The 26,079-nt window shown below is 35.0% G+C and overlaps 1 long non-coding RNA gene across 5 annotated transcripts in view; it reads right to left on the bottom strand.

Annotated features, from left to right (window-relative positions):
• The window catches only part of LOC140686569 (uncharacterized), a 464,075-nt gene that overhangs the window by 191,461 nt on the left and 246,535 nt on the right, over positions 1–26,079 (bottom strand). For all 5 annotated transcript variants that reach the window (XR_012060402.1, XR_012060398.1, XR_012060399.1 and 2 more), the window contains one exon: positions 25,062–25,247. This is a non-coding gene — a long non-coding RNA (uncharacterized lncRNA). The remainder of the gene's footprint in view (positions 1–25,061; positions 25,248–26,079) is intronic.

Raw genomic sequence — 26,079 nt, 5'->3', positions numbered from 1 at the left:
TTAGCCTTGCTAGCTCAGAAAGAACACAGAAGAAAGATATTAGGAATGGGGCGGGGGGTTAGCCACCTTATAATCATTAGTCAGTCTCAGATTACAAAAGGCCTTTCAAACTATGGTTCAGAGTTAAAATTTTATTCTCAGCATGATGGAGATCTTTATAGGATTTTCAGCAGAAAAGATACACACTTTGATTTATATTAAAAATATCAACTTTGGCTTTAAGTGTACCAAGAATAGTCTACAGTGGGTAGAGGGTAAGAATGGAAGCAGAGAGAAGCTAGGATGCTAACACAGAAGTCTGACATAGACAGGATCGTGGCTAGGACACAGGTACTGTTCTTTCTGCCAATCTGTCTTCTTTCCTCAGTTTCAAATCGTTAAATGTCTTACAAATAATTTTTTCTTACTTTCTGAGAAGAGAATCCATTGTAAGTGGGTCTTAAACTCACCCTTCTTTACTCTTCCATTGTTTCCCTGTGGATGTTTTAGTTTTTCAGGCATTTTTTCAAAAGTTGTTCTACTTTAGAGCTCAGTGGAGTACTTTTATTTGCAACCATTTCCTCAGCATCTCTTATTTCATGTAATTCTTTACAGTCTCTAAATCTTTCCTTGAATACAACAGATTCAATTTAAAGTAGGATCTCAAGTTTTCTCCAAGGTAAAATCAGACATTGGAGTGATACTACTCAGTCTAAATATGGAATTAATCCTTATTTTACATTAGAGTCAAGCACTCTAAATCCTCCTGATAACAACAGCCTACAGAAAATGAAGTGAGATGTTAGGATTTATCTGTAGTGGTTTTGCCCAGATGATTCACTCAGTGGTATTCTGTCAATTTATTTTTATCTAATGAGGAAATAAATGTCTATGAAGGTATTTTATTTGATATTTCCCAGCGTATTACTTTTAACACTCCTAGATATAACATATCAAGCTCACACGCATAAAAAAATAGTAGTTATGTTTCAAGCCTTTTAGTATAAAATAGTTAAATTTACCATCTAGAGAAATTGTGAACAAAATGTTTGAATGGTCAGTAAACCTAATATTTGAATAATATGTTATTTCATATATGTCTTAAGAAATTTAAAATTTCTTTTGATCAAGGCTTTTTTAGATATTAAGCCATGTACCAAAACTGACCTAATCATATATAATCCTCATTTAAGACTAATAAATTAAATTAGGATCTCATACTTTAAGGTTATTAGATTAACTATGAAATTGCCACTTTGTGTAGGTCAAAATGTTTTGATACTGTCAATTTAAATTGATTCAAACTATATTTATATAGACAGATTATGAACTGAATCAAATACATGTATAGGAAATACTTCTAACAGGCTCAATTTAAGATTTTGTGCAAACTGATAAAAATATACAATAAAAGATACTTCTAGGTAGATATGGAATTCTGTGAACTTATATATCTCACACTTTAATTGATGGATGTTACCTTATGTCTAAGAATACTCTCTCCACTCAGAATAGCTCTTAAATCCTAGAATCAACAGGGTCCACTCTTTTTTTCTTTTGTTGTTCATATAAATTTAACTGCTGCTCTACAATATATATCTATCATTAGGTATGTCTGTCTTCCCAAAGCCAAATCATGTATTTAATTCTGCAATATATCCTTTTAGGTTGTCTCCAGGTATTTTAAATTTAATATATGAAGAATAACCATTTTTCCCTCCCATCACATTTTCTGCCATGTTCTTTCAAGCCTTGGATGGTGACAACACCAAGCGCCCAATCTGAAGACAAACAATCTTGATGTCAACCTGTACTACAAAGCTACAGTAATCAAAACAGTATGGTACTGGCATAAAAACAGACACCTAGATCAATGGAACAGGATAGAAAGTCCAGAAATAAACCAATGCACTTACGGTCAATTAATCTATGACAATGGAGGGAAGAATACACAATAGAGAAAAGACAGTCTCTTCAATAAGTGGTGCTGGGAAAACTGAACAACTACCTGTAAGAGACTAAAATTAGAAAATTCTCCATCATCATATACAAAAATAAACTCAAAATAGGTTGACGGCTTAAATATAAGACCAGATACTTTAAAACTCCTATAGGAAAACATAGGCAAGAACACTCATGGACATAAATCACAGTATTATTTTTGGACCAGCTCCTGCAGTAATGGAAATAAAAGCAAAAATAAACAAATGGGATCTAATTAAACTTAAAAGCTTTTGCACAACTAAGGATACCATCAATAAAATGAAAAGACAACCTACAGAATGGGAGAAAATATTTTCAAATGACGTGACCAACAAGAGACTAGGTTCTCTTTTCCTGACTTCCATTTCCAGTCAATAAACAAAATATGCTGATTCTACCTCAGAAATGTATCTTAATTATTGACTCTTGTTTCTGCCTCCAGAGATATTGCCTCAGTTCAGGCCCTCATCATGTGTCTTCAGATTGTAACAAAGGACTCTAAATGATGTTTCCTGAGACTAGGTAAAATTTCCTCTTCTGTTAAACTGATTAAACACGTATCTTTTTATATAACCAAAAAAAAAAAAAGATGATGTTATCAACCCTAAGATTAAAATTTTCTACTGGCTCTTTTAAAAACAACTTTTTATTAAGATACAGTGGACATATTATATTAGCTTCATGTGTTCAACATACTGATTTGGTATTTGTATGTATTGTGAAATGATCACCACAGTAAGTCTAGTTGACATCCATCACTACACATTGCTATGATTTTTTTTTTCTTGGAATCAGAACTTTTAAGATCTACTCTTTTTTTTTTTTTTAAGTATAGTCAGTTTACAATGTGCCAATTTCTAGTGTAAAGCACATTTCAGTCATACATATTTATATATATATTCCTTTTCACATTCTTTTCCATTATAGGTTACTATAAGATATTGATTATAGTTCCCTGTGCTATACAGTATAAACTTGTTTATTTTTATATACAGTAGTTAGTATCTGCAAATCTCAAACTCCCATACTATTCAGCCATAAAAACCGATAACATAATGCCATTTGCAGCAACATGGATGTTCCTGGAGAATTTCATTCTAAGTGAAGTAAGCCAGAAAGAGAAAGAAAAATACCATATGAGATTGCTAATATGTGGAATCTAAAAAAAAACCCAAAAACAAAAAACCATAAATACAAAACAGAAACAGACTCATAGACATAGAATGCAAACTTGTGGTTGCCAGGGGGACAGGGGGTGGGAAGGGACAGACTGGGATTTCAAAATGTAGAATAGATAAACAAGATTGTACTGTGTTGCACAGGGAAATATATACAGGATCTTACAGCTCACAGCGAAAGAGAATGTGACAATGAATGTATGTATGTTCATGAATAACTGAAAAATTGTGCTCTACACTGGAATTTGACACAACATTGTAAAATGACTATAACTCAATAAAAAAAAGTTAAAAAATAAAATAAAATAAAGTTTTTAAACTCATGAAAAAAAAAAAATCTCAAACTCCCAAGTTATCCCTTCCCACCTCTTTTCCCTCTGGTAACCATAAGTTTGTTTTCTATGTCTGAATCTGTTTCTGTTTCGTAAGTAAGTTCCTTTGTATCTTCTTTTTTAGATTATGAGTGATATCACATGGAATTTTTCTTTCTCTTTCTGGCTTATTTCACTTAGCATGACAATCTCCAGGGCCATCCATGTTGTCACAAATGGCATTATTTTGTTCTTTTTCATGGCTGAGTAGTATTCCATTATATAAATATACCACAGCTTCTTTATCCAGTCATCTGTTGATGGACATTTAGGTTGCTTCCATGTTTACTATTGTAAACAATGCTGCTATAAAAGTGGGGTGCATGTATCTTTTTGAATTAGTGTTTCCTCTAGATGTATGCCCAGGAGGGGGATTGCTGGATAAGGTAAGTCTAATTTTAGTTTTTTGAGGAATCTCCATACTGTTTTCCATAATGGCTGCACCAAACTACATTCCCACAAACAGTGTAAAATCTTAGCAATTTTCAACTATACAGGGTTTTTAGCTTGTTTTTGTGTTTTAGTATTAGACACAAAAGTTTTCATTTCTTTCACATAATATAAACATTTTAATTTACAGTTCAGCTTTACTGAGGTCCATATCTAAGAGTAAAATGCCAAGAGCACAGGAAAGCTGGGTGGAGGGGATCCTCATAATGAGGCACTAAGTGAGAAATCTTACTCAACCACTCTACTCAACATGCTTGAAGGAAGCCCATGCAGGTCCCTGAGAAAGAGTCATTGTGACTTATGCCCTAAGAAAATCATACTCTGTACTCCCTCCTCAGAGAATGCTTATGAAGGTCCTCAGAAAAGAGAGGTCCGTGATGAATGATCACTGATAAAATCCTAATGCAGAGTTAGTCCTCTGAGGAGCAGCTGTTTTAATAGTAGGGGTTTTCTTCTTAACCAGAGTATCTCATTGGAACAGCTACACTAAAGTTACACCCCAGCTACTCTTACAGTTATGAGTTCCACTTTAGTCAGACTGTTTCCTGGGCGGTACCCAACATTAGTAAGCAGTCCCTTTCTCTGAACACTCGGGATATATTATCTGGTGAGATCCTGGGCCTTCAGCTGAGCCTGGGGAAGCTCACTAATGCCTCCAGCAAATGAACAGAGCTAGAAGGTCAAAGGGAGCCTTAGGTGAATGGATGTAAGTTATTCTGTAGGGCAGCCAGACAGATGGTTTTAGGTAGGAGGAATATGAACATTATCTCTAACCCTTCTAGATATATAGTGACTACCCCTGATACCCAAACACAAGAGGCAATCTTAAGAAGGTAAAACCTATTTGAGGGCTGCTCTTTCTTCTGACAGACTTACCAGAACATTCTGGAGGGTACTACTGACTATCTTAAAAATAAGCCCTCCTCTAATCTTGTCTCAAACTACACGGATAGCCCCATTTCTTGTCAAGCCACTGTACCTTGTTTTTCTGATACTTTGAAATTCTCATTATCATGTGACGAGTTTATCAGTATTATTATTGTTATTTACATAATCTTTTCTGGTAACTTATTTTCTTAATATTTTTTCCCCATCTGCCTAATGACTCTGCCTTTATTCCTCATAGTTCATTGGTAATTTCCTACTTTTCCTTCAGAACCAAGTTAAAAATGTCACGTCATAAAATCTTTTCTAACTCCAGAAGGAGTTATGCTTTTCGTGTTACCAAAGGAAATTATTATGTATTATAAGCTATTTTATTAGTCTTAAGTCTCCAGCTTTGGCAAAAATGCAAGGCATATATGTTAGTTCCTCAAAAATGTTTGTCAAATTGAAATAAATATCCCAAATATCAGTCTTTTAGAAGTCCCACTTAAGACAGGCTAATTAACTCCCCTGTTAATTAAAACCTACTTCCAGTTAAAAAATATACATTTATAGTTGAGGATTAGTATTAGGTGAGATCTATTAGAAACTATGATCTGTTTTGCAGATAATAATTAAATATTAAATTGTAACTATTATTTGTACTTACACATTTATCAATATGACAATAGAGAATACCTGTTTTAATTTAGAAACATTATGAAAAACACTGAAATCGCTCTCTTCTTAGAGATTAACATTTGATGAGGAAAGGTACAAGCATTTTTTTTTTGGTACTGGATAGCAATGAATCTCAAGACATTATTTTACTAAATTGAGTTTCTTTTTCATCCATATCTTTCTGCTGAAAAGACAAAGATTAAATGAATCAGAGATTCTAACTTCTGCAGGAAAAAACAAGCCTAATGTTCAAAAAAAAAAAAAAAGGATAAGCCTGCATTTTGTTTTCTCTGAATTCATTTTACTTGATTTTTGTTCAGTATAAGGAGGAGTAACATTGATTGCAATGAACCTGCTCTACAGGCCATGTAAAGATCACTGTGGATTTGATTGTGGGGTGGGTGTCCAGCCTATTCTTTTATTCTCTTTTAGAATCTTTTTTTACAAGGAGAACAATACAATGTAATTGGATTTTAAACTGAAATAATAAAAAAAACTACACACTATAGATAATATCCTCAAAACATTGCTTTCTTACTTTCTGTAGTTATAGTGCTTTAAGGATACATCCTTAGATATGGCAAGATGAAAGATGTTAAATTCAAATTAAAGCTTCTAATGAAGTGGGAATGTATAGCAATTTTTGAAGGTGAGGAAAATTATTGAAACAGTAGTCTTCATTCAAAACTTGCAATAAAAATAGTGAAGCTCAAGATTTCAAGATACTTTAACACTTTAAAGCAAATCATTGCGTATCTCATTTTTGCACTATATTTATTCCCTCAAAGATGACTAATTTATTGACATGTATCTGATATTTTATACTTTGTCTTTCTTAATCATGCTGAATCCAAATTTATAAATATTTTCTCCTGAGATTTCTCATTTTCTAGATCAGGATTTCTTTATGGCCAATGATATTTTGGATTCTATTTGCAGAATAACCCAAATAATGGAAGCAAACATATTTAATCAAGGGATAGGATATAACAGGGAATTTTTAATATTAAATATTTATTAGTTATTATTAATCCAGTAATACAGTCTTTCCTGAATGCTTTTTAGTTATGGTTTTCAAATGTCCAGGGTCTAAAATGTAGGACAGTAAGAACCATAACCTTGGCCACGAAAACCTCAAAACCTCGATGAGGTCAGCTTGTGCCATAACTTTACTACATAGATAATCATTATGGATATTGTCCTCAGTGTTTCTAGCCTAAGAAGCATAAAGACTTAAGTAATAAAGAAGAAATCGACAGAAAACAGAAAAAGAGTAAGTCTCATAATAACCCACAGTCCTCATTCTTGGGAAAAATTAACAAGTTTAACTGATAGCTAACATTGCAGTTAGTAAGGGAGAAATCACAAATAGGCAAAATAAGAAATGACAAGGAGAAGATACTATTAGAAGAGAAGAAACAAAGTTCTACAAGTGTCTATTTTGTAGAATTCTAAGCAAACACATATGGAAACATCAGTAAAAGGAAAATTTTACTTGAAAAATGCAATTTTTCACATTGACCACAATAGAAGTCATAAACTGAAATACATTCATTCCTGACAATGAATAGAGAAGGCTACCAAGGAATTATCTCCAAAACCATCAGCCCCAGTTACCTTCACAGGAGAATGGACCTTTGAAAACCAGACAGTCCCAATGATAAATTGTTCCAAAGAATATGTAATGAAGGAAAACAACTACATTTATTTTCTAAAGGAAGTATGTCACATGACCATCAGCAGGTATTTGCCTCACAGAGAAAAATGGAAGATGTTGAGCAAAGAGCCTCTTTTACCTTCCTTTTAGACATACCCTTTTCAATGATTACTGATACCACTAAGGATACTCCTTTGCGTGGGCACTGGAACTCATTGCTAACATCCTGGAATCCTATCTAATGTTTTTCCTAATGTTCTTAATGAATGTATTTTCATTTGTATAAATCAGACACTGGAGTAATATAGAGATACAATATAGAATTAAATTTTATCATTTTTAAATTTCCTAAAATTCACAAAAACTTCAAAAAGACTGAGTGGGGGAAATAATGGCTGATATGTTTTGCTCTTGGGGTTGTCACTATTGCTGTTTCCTTGGTGAAGTAACTTCCACGACTACTGAGACAGTTTGAAGAAGCCAATCCTCCATTGCACGTGCTGCGCTAGATTTCATCTAAATTTCTTCCCAAAATGAATATGTGATGAAATTAAGTAAAATAAGCTTTAATAGATGAAAATGTGAAAGTCCCTAAAATGAATTCATTTTAGTTGAGATCTAGCTTTCTTTGAATGTATTTTATAATTTAAAATGAAAGAAAAAACTGCATTCAATTATATATTTACAAAAAGGTAGTAACTATTTAATTTTGACATGCTCCCTTTAAATTAAAATGTGTGCATATTCAAGAATTTAAATAAATTTTATAACTATATCTGTTGGAATAAAAGCTGTTGATTATTATTTAGATCATTCTTAGGCTGTGAAGAAGTAAGACTTTTAGAATTCACGATGTTTTAGATTTCCTAAGTATTATCCTGTCAGGGTATCTAAAATGCAACATTAATCCCAACATATTTTCTCACAATTTAGCTGCCTGCACCACTGGTACATTTATTTTGTCCAAATGTGTATTTTTATTAAAAAAAATTCAAAGTTGCTGTGAGGGGTATTTCACAGAAAAATAATGAAAAATGGCTAGTGACCTTCATCCCTACTCATAGTAGAAGGAACAAATCAAAACAATGATAAAGATTTTTCAATTTGTGAGAACTGCAAATGTATTTTAAAATCTGAAATTTTAATACTTTTAATAGAGTAGGGAGATGAAAAGTATTATGCAAAAATGTAAAGGGTTATATATCTATCAGTATTACAAATATACATGACCCTTGCCATGTCAAAGCAATTTCAGAATAAGAATTTGTCTAGGCAGACTACCTATGTGAGAGCATATTCAGTTCAATATTAGTTGTAGTTAAGAGAAAAATGGAGGCAACCCATGTTTCAATAAGTTGAGAAATGTGTAATTAATGAACAAATATCCTTAGAAAATATAACAAAGAGTCCAAATGTTCCTCAATAGGAAAAGTATTTCAATAATTCATGGCATATCCTAAAACAAATTCTATTCCTTGGGAAATAAAATCATTCTAAGTTGATTTGTAAGGAATTCAAAGATAAATTAAAATGAAAGTTGCTGAAGAGTATGAAAAGTATGAAGACATGTATATAAACTAAATACACTTATATGCTGGTGCATGCACATAAATAGTAGGAAAACACACACAAAACTGGTAATAGCAATCATGTAACAGTAGGGCAGATGGGGGTTTGGAGAAGTCAGGAAGGTTTTGTTTTTTTTTTTAATTACATACATTTTGTGTTTTCTTTACTGTTTACATTCATCACACTGTTTTAAAATAAATGTATAAATAAAGGTGAGTTAAACCACAATATTTAATGTGGATCTGACTTGTGATTGCTGTGATATAATCATATACTTTATTCATTTAATTTCCAAAAAAATTTCCAAAGGGAAAACAATGAAAGAGAATAAAGGACAAAGGAAGGAGAGACACAGAAACAAGTACGGGAGGGCAGGGAGAAGCAGGAAAAAAAAAAAAAAAGAGAGGGAAGGAGAACAAAATCCTACACTCTTGACATGGATTTTTCGTTAAAAATCCTTATTGTTGACAAGGTGATGGTGAGTATAACCTGTCTGGAATGATATTACTTTTATTATTATTACAAATGATAATAGAAAATCAAGTGAATTTCTTAAAAGTAGGAGACAATTATAACTTGACTTGTCACAACATATGTGCCATATTTAAATCAGCATATATTACACAAAATATTAACTTTGGAAAATAATCTGAACTATAACATCTATTTAATAGTCATGTCAATTAATATCTTTTAGGTCAATTTTAACATTTCTTTTAAAATGATATAAGGGATTTATCTTTATATTAAAGTTTTCCATTCGTAAGATGGATTATTTAACATAAATAACAGAATGAAAGTGATGCCTTTATACTTAACCTGTGTAAAAACTGCATTTTTGATTTCACTGAAAGATATTGTCTTAAAAGTAATCCTTCTATTAAAAAAATGATCACATTTATTTATTAATGATAAATGAAAAATACCTCAATTCTTGCCTGTGACTTTTTGGTTTCTGAAACAGACAGTGCTTTTTGCATGTGATGTGATTTCCAATACCTCTAATTTAAGTTCAGAATATCAAACATAATATATCCTAAAGAAAAAAATGTGCATTGTTTGTCCTGTTTGGTTTTTTAATTTTAGTGTTTTTAAAAAGAGTGAAACTAGATGATGTTTTAAGGTATCTTCTATTGCCACAGTTTGAAATTAAAACCCTAAACCAAAGCTTCTCTTTCATAAGGACTGCAAACAAATATCTATGCACATCTTAAGAATTCCAATATTGGAGGCTTGAGGTAATTCAACAAAAGATCAGTTTTATCTGTAGAGCTTTAAAATGATATTATGCTTTGACTTTTTTAATAAAGAAAAACAGAACATATAATAAGCAATTGATATTTTCCTTTACAAATATATATTTATGATCATTCTCCCCATCTAGGAAATAAAATTATTTGCATGTATTCAAAGAATTTACTTACTTTTGGTGTTTAGCATAATAATTCCTTCTTTTTATATCTATTCTGACATTTACTCAGAATTCTAGTCAAAGGGACAACTAAAATGTCTGCTGCTTTTGTGAACTTGGTTGCTGTGCTACTCACACAGTGAAAGATTTGTGATTGGGAAGGTGTGGGTCTGGGAAATGTTGGAGAAGAAGAATGAAGGTAGAAAGACACACACACAGAATCTAAGCAGATGTCTTTTAACCGAAAAGGTACAATTTAACCTATTACTGATCCAATGCAATTGAAAATTAACAAACATGAGATGTATAGAATAAAGTCCTAGAATACCATTACTACAGGAATATTCAAGGCAGATCCATGTTGCCACCTAAATGAAAATACACACACACACAAACTTATACGTGATTTGAGGATCACAAGTTGGTGCTCCGAAATTGCCCTCAAAAATTTTCGTATCGAAGCTACAAATTTGTTGTTGTTCATCAACATATTGGATTTAGTCTAAGGCTCCTAACCTCTCTCCAGTATTGATTTCAGCAACCTTCAAAAATCACCGTAGCTTGCTATAATTTGCATTTTGCTGGGCAGCATCAGCAGAACTGACAATATTTGCTCAAGCTTGTGTAATTTTCCCAATAAAAACTTTAAAAAAACCCTATTCAGTTGTTCAGTATCCATTTTTATTCAGGTACCTATGCTCCTCTAATTCTGGTAGGTCAATTCCCTAAATTAACAATCTGCCTCATTTCCATGAATTCCCTACAAAATGTTCAATAGAAGTCTATAAATGAGAGTGATGCTGAATTCAGAAGTAGACGTTTGCTGTTTGCCATGTGTTAACTTTCACATCCCTATGCACGCCTTAGGAAATCATTCTACCTTGATGGTATGTATTTATTTATATGATAAAGGTTCACTCTTTCACACCAAATCTCCTTACTGAAAATTGAAAATGAAGACTGCTATCCTTGTTGATTTTATCTGTTTTTTAATTTATTTAATGTGTGTACTTCCCATGACACATTCTAATCACAAAGAAAATGAGCCTGAGAGACAAAGCAGCTCAAGTGGGAAAGGATGTAACTGCAAAAATAGATGGCTACCTGTCATGAGAGAAGCTCAGGTATTGGGTCTCAGAGCTAAAAAGAAAGTCACCAAAAAAAACTTGACTTCTTTACCAATGACCCTGGGGACAATAGTCTATTTACCTGAGTAGCTTTCGCTGCATAATGAAACTTCCATAGCATGCAAAGCAGGCAGTTATTTCTCAACCTCACATCCGTGTGTCAGCTTCTGTGGCTCTGCTTCAGGCTTTCTGTGGGTCTGAGTTGGCACCACAGATCTTATTCTGGGGCAAGGTTGAAGGGTCAGCATCCTTTGGGCTTGCTTTTCTCATAGTCAAGGTAAAATCTCAGAGAAATAAGTAAATGCCGTAAGATAAAGGTTGGGAACTGGCACTCTATCACTTCCAGCCATGGTTTCGGATACAGTCAGGCACAATAATTTTGTGGCCAAAATTAACGAAGCATGAAGGTGTAACTGAGGGGGGAACCCAATATATGCTGAATAATCAGTTCAACTATTAGAGCCGTCATTAGGATAGAGATTAAAGCAATTTCCTATCTGAAAAAGAGCTAATCATTTAATGTAATGTAAGGGGTTGGTGGCCTTCAATATCCATGGAGAAAAGTGGCTTCTTATTTCTTTTATTTCTGTCCTATACTACTTTATAATCGTGTAGTGGGAGACCCAGCCTGATCCTCAAACTACTTGCAACAGGGGAACCTAACCTGGAAGGCTAATGTGCAGGGGTAAAGGATCAAGGAGTTTATTCCAGGAGGTGTGGAAGAGCAGCCTAGGAAAGCACCAGTCTCCACTAAACTGGGATTTGCCAGACACTATTAGCCCCCAAACACTTTCAGATATCAGAAGGAGGAAAAAATTGTAAGTATTCTACATTGCCGGAGACTCAGATTTGTGCTCACCTTAGGTCCTCACAGATTTATAACTGGATTTTGCAGAGAGGAGAGAAGGCAGTAGGTAGAAATAGAAAAAAATGATTTGAACAACACTTCAGTATGAGATTGGGAGGTAAGTTATCATGTATTTGTTATGTACATTCTCTACTTTGCCTTAGAATCCTATAGAACTGTGGTCATTAATAGCCATGACCATGAAGGAATCCTGTTGAAATCCCCTTCAAGAGAAGCTACTGACATAAGAATAGCTCATTTATACCCACCACCTCCTATCTCTCTGGAGTGTACCAGTGAGGCCAGACTTCCACCCAGGCAGCTCTCAGCCAGTGTATGACTATGGTTGGATGGAGGGGTATGAAATCACTCAAGTCGGATTCAGGACTCCTATCATGGGCAACTTTGTTCATGGAATCCACATGGGCCTGGCCAGGGCCTTCTCAGAACTGTATTACAGTCAGACTGTCTCTGCCAGGCCTTTTTTCCCCTCTCTCATTTCATAATTGTCAGTATGCCTTGTGGGCTGGAGCTCTCAGTACCTGCTCTAGCAACTGCCTACTTTTTCCTTCACAACATCTCCCCCAATAAAACTTTGGCATATCTAATCTGATACAGGTATCTAATTCTAAGAGAATTACTGACACAGTAATCAAGTGGAACAGTGTTAGCAATAAGACTGCTTAGTAACATTACTGCCAGAGTAATCAGGCTGTGCTTACATGTGATACAGAAGCAATGTACTTTATTTATGTGGATTAAAAAAATGCTGCCTGCCATTTCAGGCAATAATGAATGTTGCCGCCATCAAGTCATCAGCCACTGCAGCCATCCCCGATGGTGTGCCCTGAGGAGAATTCAGAATGGAGAAAAACAGGATGCTGGCCCTAGATAGTTAAGATGCCTATCAACTCAGTAATTATTTCAGTAAGTCCAGACTCTTGCATCTTCCCTTACACAGCAAAACATTAAAATCATTAACCTGGAAGTGTCTATTTTTTGTAGTTAACAGCAATCTTTTGATGTTTGACTAGGTGGTTGTTTTCCAGTAAAAACTCCTATGTATCCTGGCTCCTTCCTTACTTCTTTGCAACAGTTGCTCAGAGCTATCAGATTCTGTCTCCCAGGCTCCAGTCCTCAGCATATTCCTGGAATAAAACATAACTCTCAACTTCTACGTCGTACATTTCTTTTCAGCTGACATCAAGAAGACACATAGTATTGTATTGAAGGAGGGGCTGCCCCTCAACACTTGTTGGAAATGAATACCTTGATGCTCTACCCCGCATGTTAGCTACAGAGGTTTAAATCCCCTGATGGACACACCTTGGAGATCAAGCTGGATCAAATAGAATGAAGTGGTAAAAGCTGTTGGAGGGAATGCTCATGTTTGACAGAGCATGCACTGCCCAGTGAAGGTGGGTCTATGGACGGAAGAGGCAATGATGCCTGAGGGAAATACCTATGCTCAGAATAGGTGGCAGCAGACCTGGGGAGTAGAGCCTAATAAAGTCAAGTGGAAGTCACTTTTCATCAGAGACATTTTATCAAGGCATCTTCATGTAGTTTAACAGATACTGGAAGCCTTGGATCAGAGGTAGGGGCAGGATAACTCGCATTGGGAATAGAGAGAAAAAGAACTGCAGACACAAAAAAAAGTATAATTCATGAGTACACAATGAGAACATTTTACTAAAGGGATCCTAGGGAAAAAAATGTAGAAACTATTATTAGTGAATCAATGACCTGCAATTGTAGGTTGTTACAAGAATCACTGAAATACTGATTTTAAAATGACTCTATTTAGACTTCTGGGCAGTTTACCTTGAGAAAAAGTTTATAATATTGTGTTAATATTCCTAAATTCATATCAACTTCATTCTGATTCTTCACACATTATAAGAAGAAGGTTGATTTAGTGTATAAATCAGATTATCCTAGTCAAGTAGTCTCATATTGGGAAGACACTTGGATTGCCACCTCTAACTCCATCAAGATTCCACATCTATCCTGCCAGTTAACAGTCTAGTAGACATGGAAAGCCATAGAACATCTGTTTTGGGTGTTTTTTTTTTCACGTTTTTGTTGCCGCTCTTGATGTTGATAACACTGAGTGACTGATAGTGACATACTCACAACTGCTCTCTACGAAAAAAAATATAAATAAGCAGCTAGCTATGGGCTGAGTAGAAGGAAGAGAATGCTTACAAGTTCCAGGGCACTTTGAATGGCATGAGTCAAATTGTAAGGCTAGTTGCTTTATTGTTTGGGGTCCAGAATCAGCACTGGGCTTAGTAGGTGATCACAGATCTAGTGTTGGAAGGAGATGAAACCAAGTGGCAAATCAAGAGTGATCTGCACACTGTTAGTAGAAACTATTGTTTGTTCTTCACTGTCTTGTTTTCTGTTCTTTTTAAAAAATAATGAACATTATTGTTTAAAAAAATACAAACATGACAGGCTACATCACAGAGAAAGTTGAGTGCAGAGGTTAACAAAACTGAATGAAAAGGAGACTTAGAGTCAAAAATTGGTCGTGCAGTAAGTGGCTTTTGAAAGGACATTCTACACAACTGTGTTCTGTTACTGATTTATTGTTTCAGCTTCCTGTTCATGAATAGTGTTTCCCACCTCACAGTAAAGAATTTAAAGTCCCTGAGTTTCTTCTAGTAAACTGGGTCAGGAGACTAGATACTGCAGATTTGCAACAGTTAATTGATGGTAGGGGTTCTGAGCTAAGGTGACAGTGATCAGAACTGAAGGGAATGGAATGATGAGAAAGGTGTTTCAAAGATTTATTTTATCTCCTGATTTGAATCCTGAACACTATCCCTCTCAAAATCAAAATGACAGATTTCAGAAACAAAATATATTCTATAATATGAAAGTTTACTGGATAAAAGTCCTTTCATAAACACCCTAGAATACAAAAATGAAAAATCTACTTAAATATGGATGAACATACTTATATTTGTAATGGTATATTTATAGACTCAGCAAACTTGTTTAATATATGAAATTTTAAGTGTGGAATTTAAGGTGGATAGCTACTAGATTCTTGAAGTCTTATGGAGGAGAAAATATGTGGCAACACCCTATACAAATGCCATTTTTGACAGCTGTATTTTTTTTTTTACTAAGTATTTGCTTTTCAGACCTCTAGATTTGCTACATGTATAAAGTCAATTACTGAGTTTTCACTTGACATCCCTCAAAACTTTCAGCAAGAAACTTAACCTTTCATAGATGCTATTCTGTTGAAACTCTTCTTATATCCTCTGTGTGGATAAATTGTTTTAAATAAGACAGCCAGAAATCAATCAATTACCATACTGAATGTTTAAAAGAAAAGTGTAACTAGGAAGCTGAATTCCTCTTTGGTACTCAGTGATTTTAGGATCTTCAGTTCAAAACCTTGATTTATATACTCAAATTTCATTTATGCTATCGTTTAGCAAGTCTGTCTATTTGCATAAATTGCAGTCTCTTTCTCAAGTTTCCACCAGAAAGGAGTTCAAATATACCTTCAAAAGTCAACACACTACTCTAGACTACAGTTAACTGTCATTATTATGTCCCCTTTTTTCTAAGTGTACATAACACATTTTAGAAGTAGGATAACCAGAAATTCCAAACTGACCATGACAATAATGAACATTTTCCCAGAATTCATTAAAAAGTATTTTTTACAAATCATTTGTCAATAGTATTCTCTTTCATCATCTTTTGATATTAATTTGTACATATGTATTTTTTTCCCTTTATCCTAGAAACGAGAACAAACCTTAAAGCCAGCCCCAGCTCTGAAAATCATCATTATACTGTGAACACATTACAGGCTTTTCTCAACATCCCTTTATCACTATTTTATAACAGAAACTTTGATTACCCTATGGAAAAAGAAAGCCAAACACAATGTAATGGATTTTGACATAAAACTTAACATTTAGATGTATCCAGGTTTTCTACCCAAAGCAGTAAGTCACAAGAAGTTCGCCACAACTGAATTAGTCTCTTTGTTTTATGGCTAAAATTTATGTCTCTTATTCAATGGTAACTTCTCTTCCCCTTGTGTTCCCTTTGAATAATTCTCACACATAAAAACACACTAAAACACTTGAGACATGCCTTTAGTTCTCTACTTTAAATGTTCCATTAATCTTATGGTGAAAGTAACCATAAAGCATAAAACACTTCACTCAATACAGGTTAACTGCTTTCTCAGACAGGTATCAGTATCAAGTTTTATTATCTGGTTTGCCTGCAGTTAATTTTAAGGTAAATATATGTTTTCCTTTTCTTAAATGGTAGCAACAATTTAGTATTTTTCAAGTAGTAAATACACTCTCATTCATTTATTGCATCTAGGAAATGACAAGCACTGTATGAAGCACTGAGGATAAGGAAGGAAGTCAAGTCTCTGTCTTCCATAGGACACCCGCAAGATTGGCTGGGAAGATGGACAGCTAAAATTTCAATGTAGTATAAATAATGGTTTTGAAGAAGGCAGGCTACAAATGCTGTCAGAGAATATCCAAGAAACAAGACTGGAGTTTAACAAGGAGTCAAAGTTTTATTAGAGGAAGCAATAACAGGATGAAGGGAAGAGAGAACATTCTTAGGAAAAGAGAAGAAGAAATGATAATACACCTAAGTATGCATCTTAGTACTTCCTTCACTGCCTTCTCCTCTGTATTGACCCAGTTATTGCAGTCAAGTCCCAACGGTTTCTCCCTTCTTCCTCCTCACAGCCCACAAAAAAAAAAAAAAAAAAAAAGAAAGAAAAGAAAAGAAAATGAGTTACCAATTGTGGTAACAAAGAAGAATAAATTGGCCCAGTGAATTCTGCAGTAAATAGACCAGATGAGGTTACAACTGAGAGACCATGAAGACAGATGAAGAAAATTAAAGAAAATATAAAGTTTTGGGAGAATGACCTACTGTTCAGAGTATCTGGTGACTAAGTGGAAGCGGACTCAACCATTATCCCTCTTCTCTTAAAATCTTCAAACTTGGGGACCAGCCAGAGGCCTATTGGTTATATAAGTTTCAGAGACATTAATTGTTCTTAGAGATCCTACCTAGCCTCAGACCAATTAACACATGCATATTTTCTACTGCTAAATTATTCTTTGAACTTGTTCAAGTCACAGAGAATTAAGTCACAGGCATGAAAAGCACTTTTCTACCAAGACCTTGGATGGAATAATTGTCTAAGCAAAATAAAAACAAAAACAAAAACACATACACACAAGTGAAAATTCAAAGATACAAGAGAAAACATTTGATGGGTTTGGGTTATTGCTACATATGGTAGGAAGTGTGTACCTTCATGAGTAAGGCTGAGTTTTTTTGTGTACCTAGCTAAAGTGTTTGGATTTTTTCTCTTGGCCCCATATTTTCAAACATCTCCTCTAAGGTACCCCTTAAAACTGAGCTGAGCTAACACAAACCACATTGGCTCTGGGGATATTGCCCAAAGTTCAGAACATGTTGATACAAAAATGTCACTTCTTTGAAAACTCATGCTTTACCCTTAGAATTTTTCCATATTTTGGATTTATTCCTTAGTACATAAATAGTAACTCTAGTTTTAATTTCTTTAAAGTAAAACAGATTTGCAAAAGATGTGCCATGATGACTCGGGAGCTTTAACTATGGACACACACTATCTTCATTTTACCCTATATTGAAAAGCACATAAAACTTTTGAGTTTAGAGAAGATATTGAAAGGATTTCAGAAAACAAGGCACATCATTGTATTTGCGATTCAAGAACTGACACTTATGGTAAGGAAACTGACATTATTGGAACATGAGATGCATTTATAAGACTGAATCAACGCAAAGATATTGTGCACATACAACTGTATCAGTTCAAAGTATTCAGGTGGATATACTGAGTTGGAGTTAGGGGTGCAAGAGGTCCACTTGGGGTAATACCTATGAATAACTAAGGGGGAAGAAGCAGGGTTTCTCAGTGAAAGGCTTCAGGTAGCAACTCTGATCTGGCACCTGTGATAGAGAAGGGGTTAAGGTGGAGAACGCAGAGAGAACCTTAGGCTGTGGTGAAGATCTAACAGGGTTTCTGCCCCAAAACAGGGAGCTCTAGAACAAAGGTGGTCTTAAAGGAGCCTGGTGTTGCCAAGAAATGGCCAAGCCTCAGAACTCCTGCTGCACTCATCTACTGCCTGGGCTTCCCTCTGAAGAGCCTGGCCTTGACAGAAAGCAGCAGAAGATTCTCAAATTGCTGGAGCTGGAGGCAGGTTCTTTTTTTGAAGGGATAACTGAGTGGTGCACTTCCGGGGCTGCCACAGATCAACGTTTATGATGCATGGACCCACTTCTTCATACGCATATGGAGAGAAACTCCAATAGGTTTCTAGTGGCCCTCATTTCCTAAGGGGAGACTTAGAAGTTAGAAGGCCTTAATTACTACTCTCCACCTTTTTCCTTCAATATTCCTTCCAAAGCTCCTTCCCCCTCAGCTATATTTTTGCTGGTTTTGGTGACTTACCTAGTGGAGTGTCACATATTTTCATTCCCAAAGGAATGCAATTCCCTTGTGTAAAATCCTGTGCCCAGGAATGAGGCCCTTTTAAGTCTTTAGGCAGTGGTACCAGCTGAGGCACCTTCAGCAGAAAATACAAACCCATTCCCAGAAAAGACGCCTATTGTTTCGAGAACAAACTGCAGGCCCTTTCAAATGAAAGGGACCCAGTAAAGCAAACTTACAACCAGGTAGCTAGTTGGTTTTTTTGAGGAATGGTCATATCAAGGGTTCATCATTTGTTTCTGCTGCTGGTATGTTGGGCATTCAGAAGATGCAATAACTAGATAAGCCTTGGTAAGTAGGAACCCATGCTGATGGGCCCATGCAATCTCTGCTGCTGCCACCACTGATGCTCCATTTGTGGGCCTCGTGAATGAGAAGTGTTTCAGTCCACCCTTCTTCACTGAAATTGAACATAAACAAACACCCCCCCCCCAAATCAAAGGCCACATCCCATGTACTCAGACTGTATTAAGCTGCTCTAATAAAGATACTAAATGTATCCTGGCTATTGAAATTGGGGCTATCACATGGTTGTGCTTGCAGTTATCCACAGGAATTCTCCAGAATTCTCTAGACTGGCAAAGTAAATGAAGGTATTATAAAGGACAATGACTGTGCATTCTTGAGATACTTAGAAGTGACTAAACATCATTTCACCTGCCCCTGCCCACACACAAGGCTGTTACTTTTTTTTCATTTACTCCCTTGGAAGTTGAGGTTTCAGAAGGTCCCATTTGACCTTCCTCACTATAATAGGTTTACTTCACAGACCAAGAGCCTAATATAAAGGATGCTTTGCAGAAACAGACTCTAAGAATAGAAACAAATTTGTGGTTACCAGGGTGGGAGGAAGGTTGGAGGGGATAAATTGTGAGAGATTTGCAGATACTAACTGATATATATAGAATAGATAAACAATTTCATGCTGTATAGTGCAGGGAACTATATTTGATATCTTGTAGTAACATGGTGAAAAATATGAAAAAGAATAAATTTATGTTCATGTATGACAAGCATTATGCTGTATACCAGAAATTGACACAACATTGTAAACTGACTATACTTCAGTAAAAAATATATACATACAAAGGCTGCTTAAAGTGCCAAGTATGTCAGTCTCAATTACATAGTCAGAGTTTTGGGAACTGACCAACAAATGAGTATGTGTAACTTGGAGGCTCACTGTAGGTGAGACTTTAGCCAGGCTTTCATGTTGTACATGATTCTAATATGCCAGCATTTTTCCGAGAACTATGATAATGTTTAGAGTCTGAGTATTAATATCATCTGAGACCCTGTTTTCAGCAGTTATTAAAATGTCTGTTATTCCCCTCTCCCCAGCATAGGGTACACATGAGTGAAGACTGGCTTTAGGGTATATGAAGGAAAGACACATATACTTGCTCTGTGGTTGCAGAGTCTTTCCTCTTGGGGACCACTCAGCATTTAATTCAACAGTTTAAGCTCTGAAAAGTGTCTTATTCCCAGGAATTAGGTAAGGGGCCTTGAACTTTTATTGAGGTAACCACCCTTGGACTCCTACTTATCCAGTTTTCCCTTCTTTTATGTATATCACGCAGAACCTGACTGGCTGCCCACTTATTTTGCCCTCAGGGATGCCAAAGTCTAGTTTTTATTTGCCTAATCCTATATGGGTACAGTTAGCGTAACAGCAATTCTCACCATGCTGGTATGGTAACTGTGACCACCCGGTGTCTGGCATTTTAGCATGACCATTTGGTATCTATTTCTTTGAGGCCCATCATCCTGAAACCAACTAAGCAGTGTGACAGCCTTTCCTGCCGTTAGCCCTAGCTATAGAGAAGGGCCAACCAACACTGAATGTCTTAGTGAAACTGATGCATCTGTCACCAGCTCATTATGACTTTAGTGAATGGGGTAGTGGTTCTTCTGCCCTAAGGTAATATAAACACTTTGCCATGCCCACTTCCCTGGGCCTTTTAATCCCTCTCACTAGCACCTGCTATAGAAATCCAAATATTTTCATATCACTCAACAAGGCCTACATTCTCTCCAGGTTTATAGAAATCATCCAAACTGCTCATTAGCATCTACTTCTGGGTTTCTTACCTAGGTATTATATACTGTATCTCAGAAATATCCTCAAATCAATAAATTCTCTTTTCCAATCTTACGTTTCAGGTCCCCTTGGTTATCAAGCATCCTCTTAATCCAGTTGCACTGACACTCCTAGCTCCTGGTGAGATGTGCTGGCTAACTTTTCAGCTCCTTTGGGTCACTGACTCTTTTCTCCCTCATCAGGTCTAGCATATGCCTGGCTGGATTATGCTACAGTTGGCAGTAACCAAAGAGTTGGGAAAAGATCTTAAGAGACCAGAATCTTCTATGTTGTGGGAAAGAGGCCTCTTCAGTGGCTTTCTATTCAAGGAAAGCAACAGGTTTTTATTAGCTAAGGGTGGACCACTTCTGCAAATTTAGGGTTTAAAAGGCAGGGGAGCCAAATCTTGGGTATATGTATGCAGATGCCCCCATGCCTGAATGCCTGAAATTTTGAACCAGGACCCTAACTTGAGCATAACAGACCTTCATCAGCTGTTGATTCCATGGGTCTTTAAAACTCGGACTCTAAATACTCAATCCTGAGTTTAGTCTTTACATTTTCCTGCTCTCCTCTTACAACAGACAAGTGCCTCTTTGTAAGCTACCAAAAGACCCTTGACCTTCATACTTAGTCTTCAATATTTGTATTAACAGTTCTGCTTTTCATTTGCTGTAGGATGTCAATACAACTGAGGATCAGTCACCCAATTCCATTGCCCTTGTATGCATTGCACCACCCCCCTAAACCTTTTCAAACTCCTAAATTATTGTACTGAACAAGATAGCTTCTTCCACTGGAACATTCTCCCAAGTATTTGAAAGTTTATAAAGTAATTATACATTATAAAGTTCATTTCCTGATTTTGACATTGAGTTGTAAATCTTCCAATTGTTGAAAAAGTTCACCAAATTATGTATGTGAAAAAATAACAGATGCAAATATGGTCTCCAATACTGACCATTACAATGAAGTAATTTTCCAAAATAGTACATGTTTTACATAAATGCAGAAGCCAAAACAATGAGCTAACTAAAAAAACATAATGAATTTATATTATGGGAGTTTTAATTAAGAATTCAAAAAGAGAAACCAAAGTAATTATTCAAGAGTAAAGCATAACTTATAAGTGACTGGAGACGCTAAGTAGATAAATATTATATTTCTTAAAAATACAAATGCATGGGATTATATATTCAAATACTGCTAAAACTCTATTTACCATATTATAAGAAAAGCAAATAAAAGTTCTTTCCCAGTGAATTGCCTTCTCTTTACAGACATATCCTTGAATGCTTAGGGGATATTAATGATTAAATGATTAAAATTGTTTATCTAAGTAGGATCATTGTGTAAAATTCTATCTGATGATAGTCATATATATTTTAATGCACTTTTACAGTATTGCAAGGGGAATGTATTATTTCTGTACATTTGTGTAGATTTTTCTGTACCCTTTTGGTAATTGCCAAAAGAAGTAAAAAGAAGTAGGAGGAGCAGGAGGAAAGTGAGGAGGAAAAAGAACATGAAAGTATAAGAAAAATAAAGACAAAGGAGGAATTATCAGGCAAGAATAAATGTATCTCTAATATAAGATTTTTTGGGACAAGTAGAATATGAAGATGACAGTAATGAAGTTGATGATCTAAACAAAAGAAAATGAAGTTGACTGGAAAAAATTGAAAACAGCAGTTTTTGGTATTTTTCAATACAAATATTTATATTAATGCCATTAGGAAGGAAAACCTTTTTCCAGATTAGCTGGGAAAATGTGGGCTTACCTGAGGATGAAAGAACTTGATGAAAATACCTGAAATTAGCTCATGGATATCTATTACTTCAATAGTCCTCAACTACACTGAAGTCACAGTTAATTTCTCAATTTGACAGAAATATGTTTGCATGTGTGAGCAAATACAAATTCTTACAAGTTAATGCCAGAAGCATAGATGTTCTTTATCTAAACATCACATTTTTAAATAAAATTATATTGGTATAGATAATTATATTTAATATATTACTATATATTTACTATATTACTAATATAAAATTAGTTAAGTTTATGTATAAATTTTCATGTTAGTTTTTTATTTTGAATATTTTATGTTAGTATTAATTTTAAACAACTATTAGGTTATTAATTTTGGTCAATATTATGCTTTTAGTGTATATATATTTTGTATTTGAAATATATTAAATAGCTTTATTGATTTTATCTTATATTATGAATTCTAAATAAATTTGATTTCTGAACATTTATAAATTAGATTATTTTGTTATAATCTCTAACCTCTAATTCTGAGCACTTTTAAACTTAATATTGACATAGATTTTCGTTCTGCTTTTTAGTCACTCCAAAAAGAGGCACAAGTAACAATGGATGGTGCTAGCCACTGCATTATTAATGCACAAGGACATACTCAGAATTGTTATCAAAGGAAGTGGCTGAACACCGGCCATATATTAGAACAGATGTTCATGATGATTATCTAGTATCTCATTGTCTGAAATACTTTCTTATTTTAAATATAAATTTTAAAATTCTGATATTTTTGGCAAAGTTATTTCAAGCTAACTAAAATAGACTATCTTTCCCCAATTATATGAATTTACTCAGTAAATTTCTCTCTGCCTGAAATCCTTTCCCTCTGGGTAGCACTATTCCTTCTCCTTTCTCGTGATAAATTATCATAGACACTTTAATTTTTCACTGTACTACAGTTTTCCAAATTTATTCCTTCAGAAACATTGAAATGTGAGGATTCAGACAAATAATACGTTTCCTTGCCTTTAATGATCTCATAACAGAGGTGAAAAACATACAAACCAATTATAATTCAAGGATATGAATGTTATATAAAGGTTTCTGAAGTGAGACTATAAAGGCCGGGATGGTGTTGCAGAGGAGACCTTTGTGGTAGTTTAAAAAACAACCGCTTCTCTAATGAGCAGCAGTGATGTCAGAGCTAACAGAGATTCTGGTATCCTGGGTGTGGATAACCTGACATTTAGGGCATAACATTTGAAGGCTGTTGTGGTGATTTGGTTTGATTCAGGGTAATGTTCCTCAAAGTGAGTTTCTTGCACCAGCAGCATCACCTGGGACTTGTCAGAGATGCAAATTCTCAGGCACCACCCCAGACCTAGTAAACCAGAGGAAACTGGGAGTGGGACCCAGCTGTCTGTCATTCAGCGAGCACTCCAAGTGATTCCAATGGACACTAAAATTTGAAGATCAAGACTATTTCAGGCTGCCTTTAAGACTAAATTTAGCCCTTAAGTGAGAGAGAGAGGAGAGAGAGAGTGTGTTTGTATGTCTGTTCCTATGTCTGCATAATGTCAGCAACCCTAACTGACCTTGGCATAGTTAAACTAATAGCCACAGACATTGCCAATACCATCAAAAGTATCTGATCCTAAAGGATTTTTTTTTCCAGTTTGTTTTCCAGCTGCATGTGATTAGCCTACGAATCATTTCTCCTGGGTTCTTACCCCACTTTGTTTAAACCTTAGCCGCTACTGATCTAATCCTGCTCAAATTTGCTGATTTCATCTTACGCTTTGTATCTTGTCTCTGATTTGACACAGGTGCTGATGCTAGTAACTAATCCTCTGGTTGCTATACTATTAGCACAGCAAGGCACTACACACCGAAAAGGAAGTCTGAGCCATTTGATATATTTGTATATTATCCTCCCTTAGTGAATGGAAAATCTGTGTGAGAAAAGATTATGCTTTATATACTTGTATTCTACTCATTAACCACCACAGTGAAATTCAGTCAAATCTATAACATATTCACTGTGCAAAAAACTTTGGTTTTACCTCCACTTTGATTTGACAAACTGTTTTGTTTCTATTTTACTTCATTTTCTGGTAAAATAAATCATAAAACCAAGTGGCTGTAGAACAATGAACTATGTAATTGTTCATCACATTGAGTTCTTATATTCACTATTTTTCAATCTGTCATTAAATTAGTTACCTTCTATCTAAATCTGCAAGCTGTTACAACTCTTAAACGCCACCTGAGACTCAAGAGCTTACTGCAAAATTTGATGAAACTGGCTTATGGTACTATGGTAGATGAAACACAGCCATAGATTGCATATAGCTCTTCTCGTTAGAAGTGGAGCCTGTTCCCCAATCCCTTAAATCCTGGCAGCCCTTATAACCTGCTTTGAACAATAAACAGTTGTAGAAGAGACATTGTGTGGGTTCTGGAGCCCAGGTCTTGTAAGGTTTTGCAACTTCTACCTTGCCCCTCTTGAAACAGTTCTAACCACATATAAATAACCCCATTATTACCTCCAGTAAGTTGAGAGGCTCTGTAGAGAAGAAGCGAGGCACCCAAACGGACAGTCAGCCAGCAGCAGCTCTGAGACGTGTGAGTGAAGCCATCTTTAATCTCCCAGGTCAGCGGATCCTCTTGCCGAAGGTAGGCATGTGAGTGAGCCCAGGTGCAACCAAAAGAAGAAATGCCAGGCTAAACAGCTGAATTGGGAGAAATAATAAATTAGCTTTAACTCAAAATGTTTGGGACAGTTGGTGTTGCATCAACAGTAATCTAAAATTTTAAAATACTAGTTATATTTTGAACTTGTAAAATAATTTTCTATAATTTATTTTTGGTTTATATGCCAGTAATCGTTGATCAGACATTTTAAAGGAAGACTTTCAAATTTGATTTTGTTAAAACTTTTTTTTTAAGTAATTGAAGGACAAGCACTAGAACATATGTTATTAATGATCTAGGAAAATCTGGTCTCATTGCCAACTATGTAATTCCAAAGAAAGATTCTATCATTCTAACTACTATTCCTCTGTTTTTTTCTTTGGCAAGGTCATAGTTAATGGGCTTCTCACTGTGTATCTCAAATATGATGACAATTAAAGAGAAATCCCTTTCAAGCACATGTGGCATTATAAAAATGACTTCCAAATAGCAAACTGACATAACACTTATGTCTGGGATATACTAAATGCTTCAGCTATTTGCTTTTTTCCCTCAAGAGTATAGTTTGATGACTCTATCTGTTAAAATGTAAATAGAGAAGTCACATTATTCACTTTATTGGTTATGTTTTATGTATCAATTATATCTATTATTTTATTTGTAATCCATATTTTGTGAGATACTTAATACATTCATGCAACAGCTCAGATAATAAGTACAGGGCTAAAAACTGTCATAGCATATTATTTAGGAACACACACAAAAATCTTCTCTATAATTTCATATTAAACCAGTTAAAATAATTTTCAAACATTGTTCATTTACATAACTTTATTTAAACATAAGTTTTGAATCATACCATGTGCCAGG

This window comes from Vicugna pacos, chromosome 2 (genome assembly GCF_048564905.1).
Source record: "Vicugna pacos chromosome 2, VicPac4, whole genome shotgun sequence".
Classification (NCBI taxonomy): Eukaryota; Metazoa; Chordata; class Mammalia; order Artiodactyla; family Camelidae; genus Vicugna; species Vicugna pacos.
Note: the sequence above shows the minus strand (reverse complement) of the source record. Positions and strands in the feature narration are given on the sequence as shown.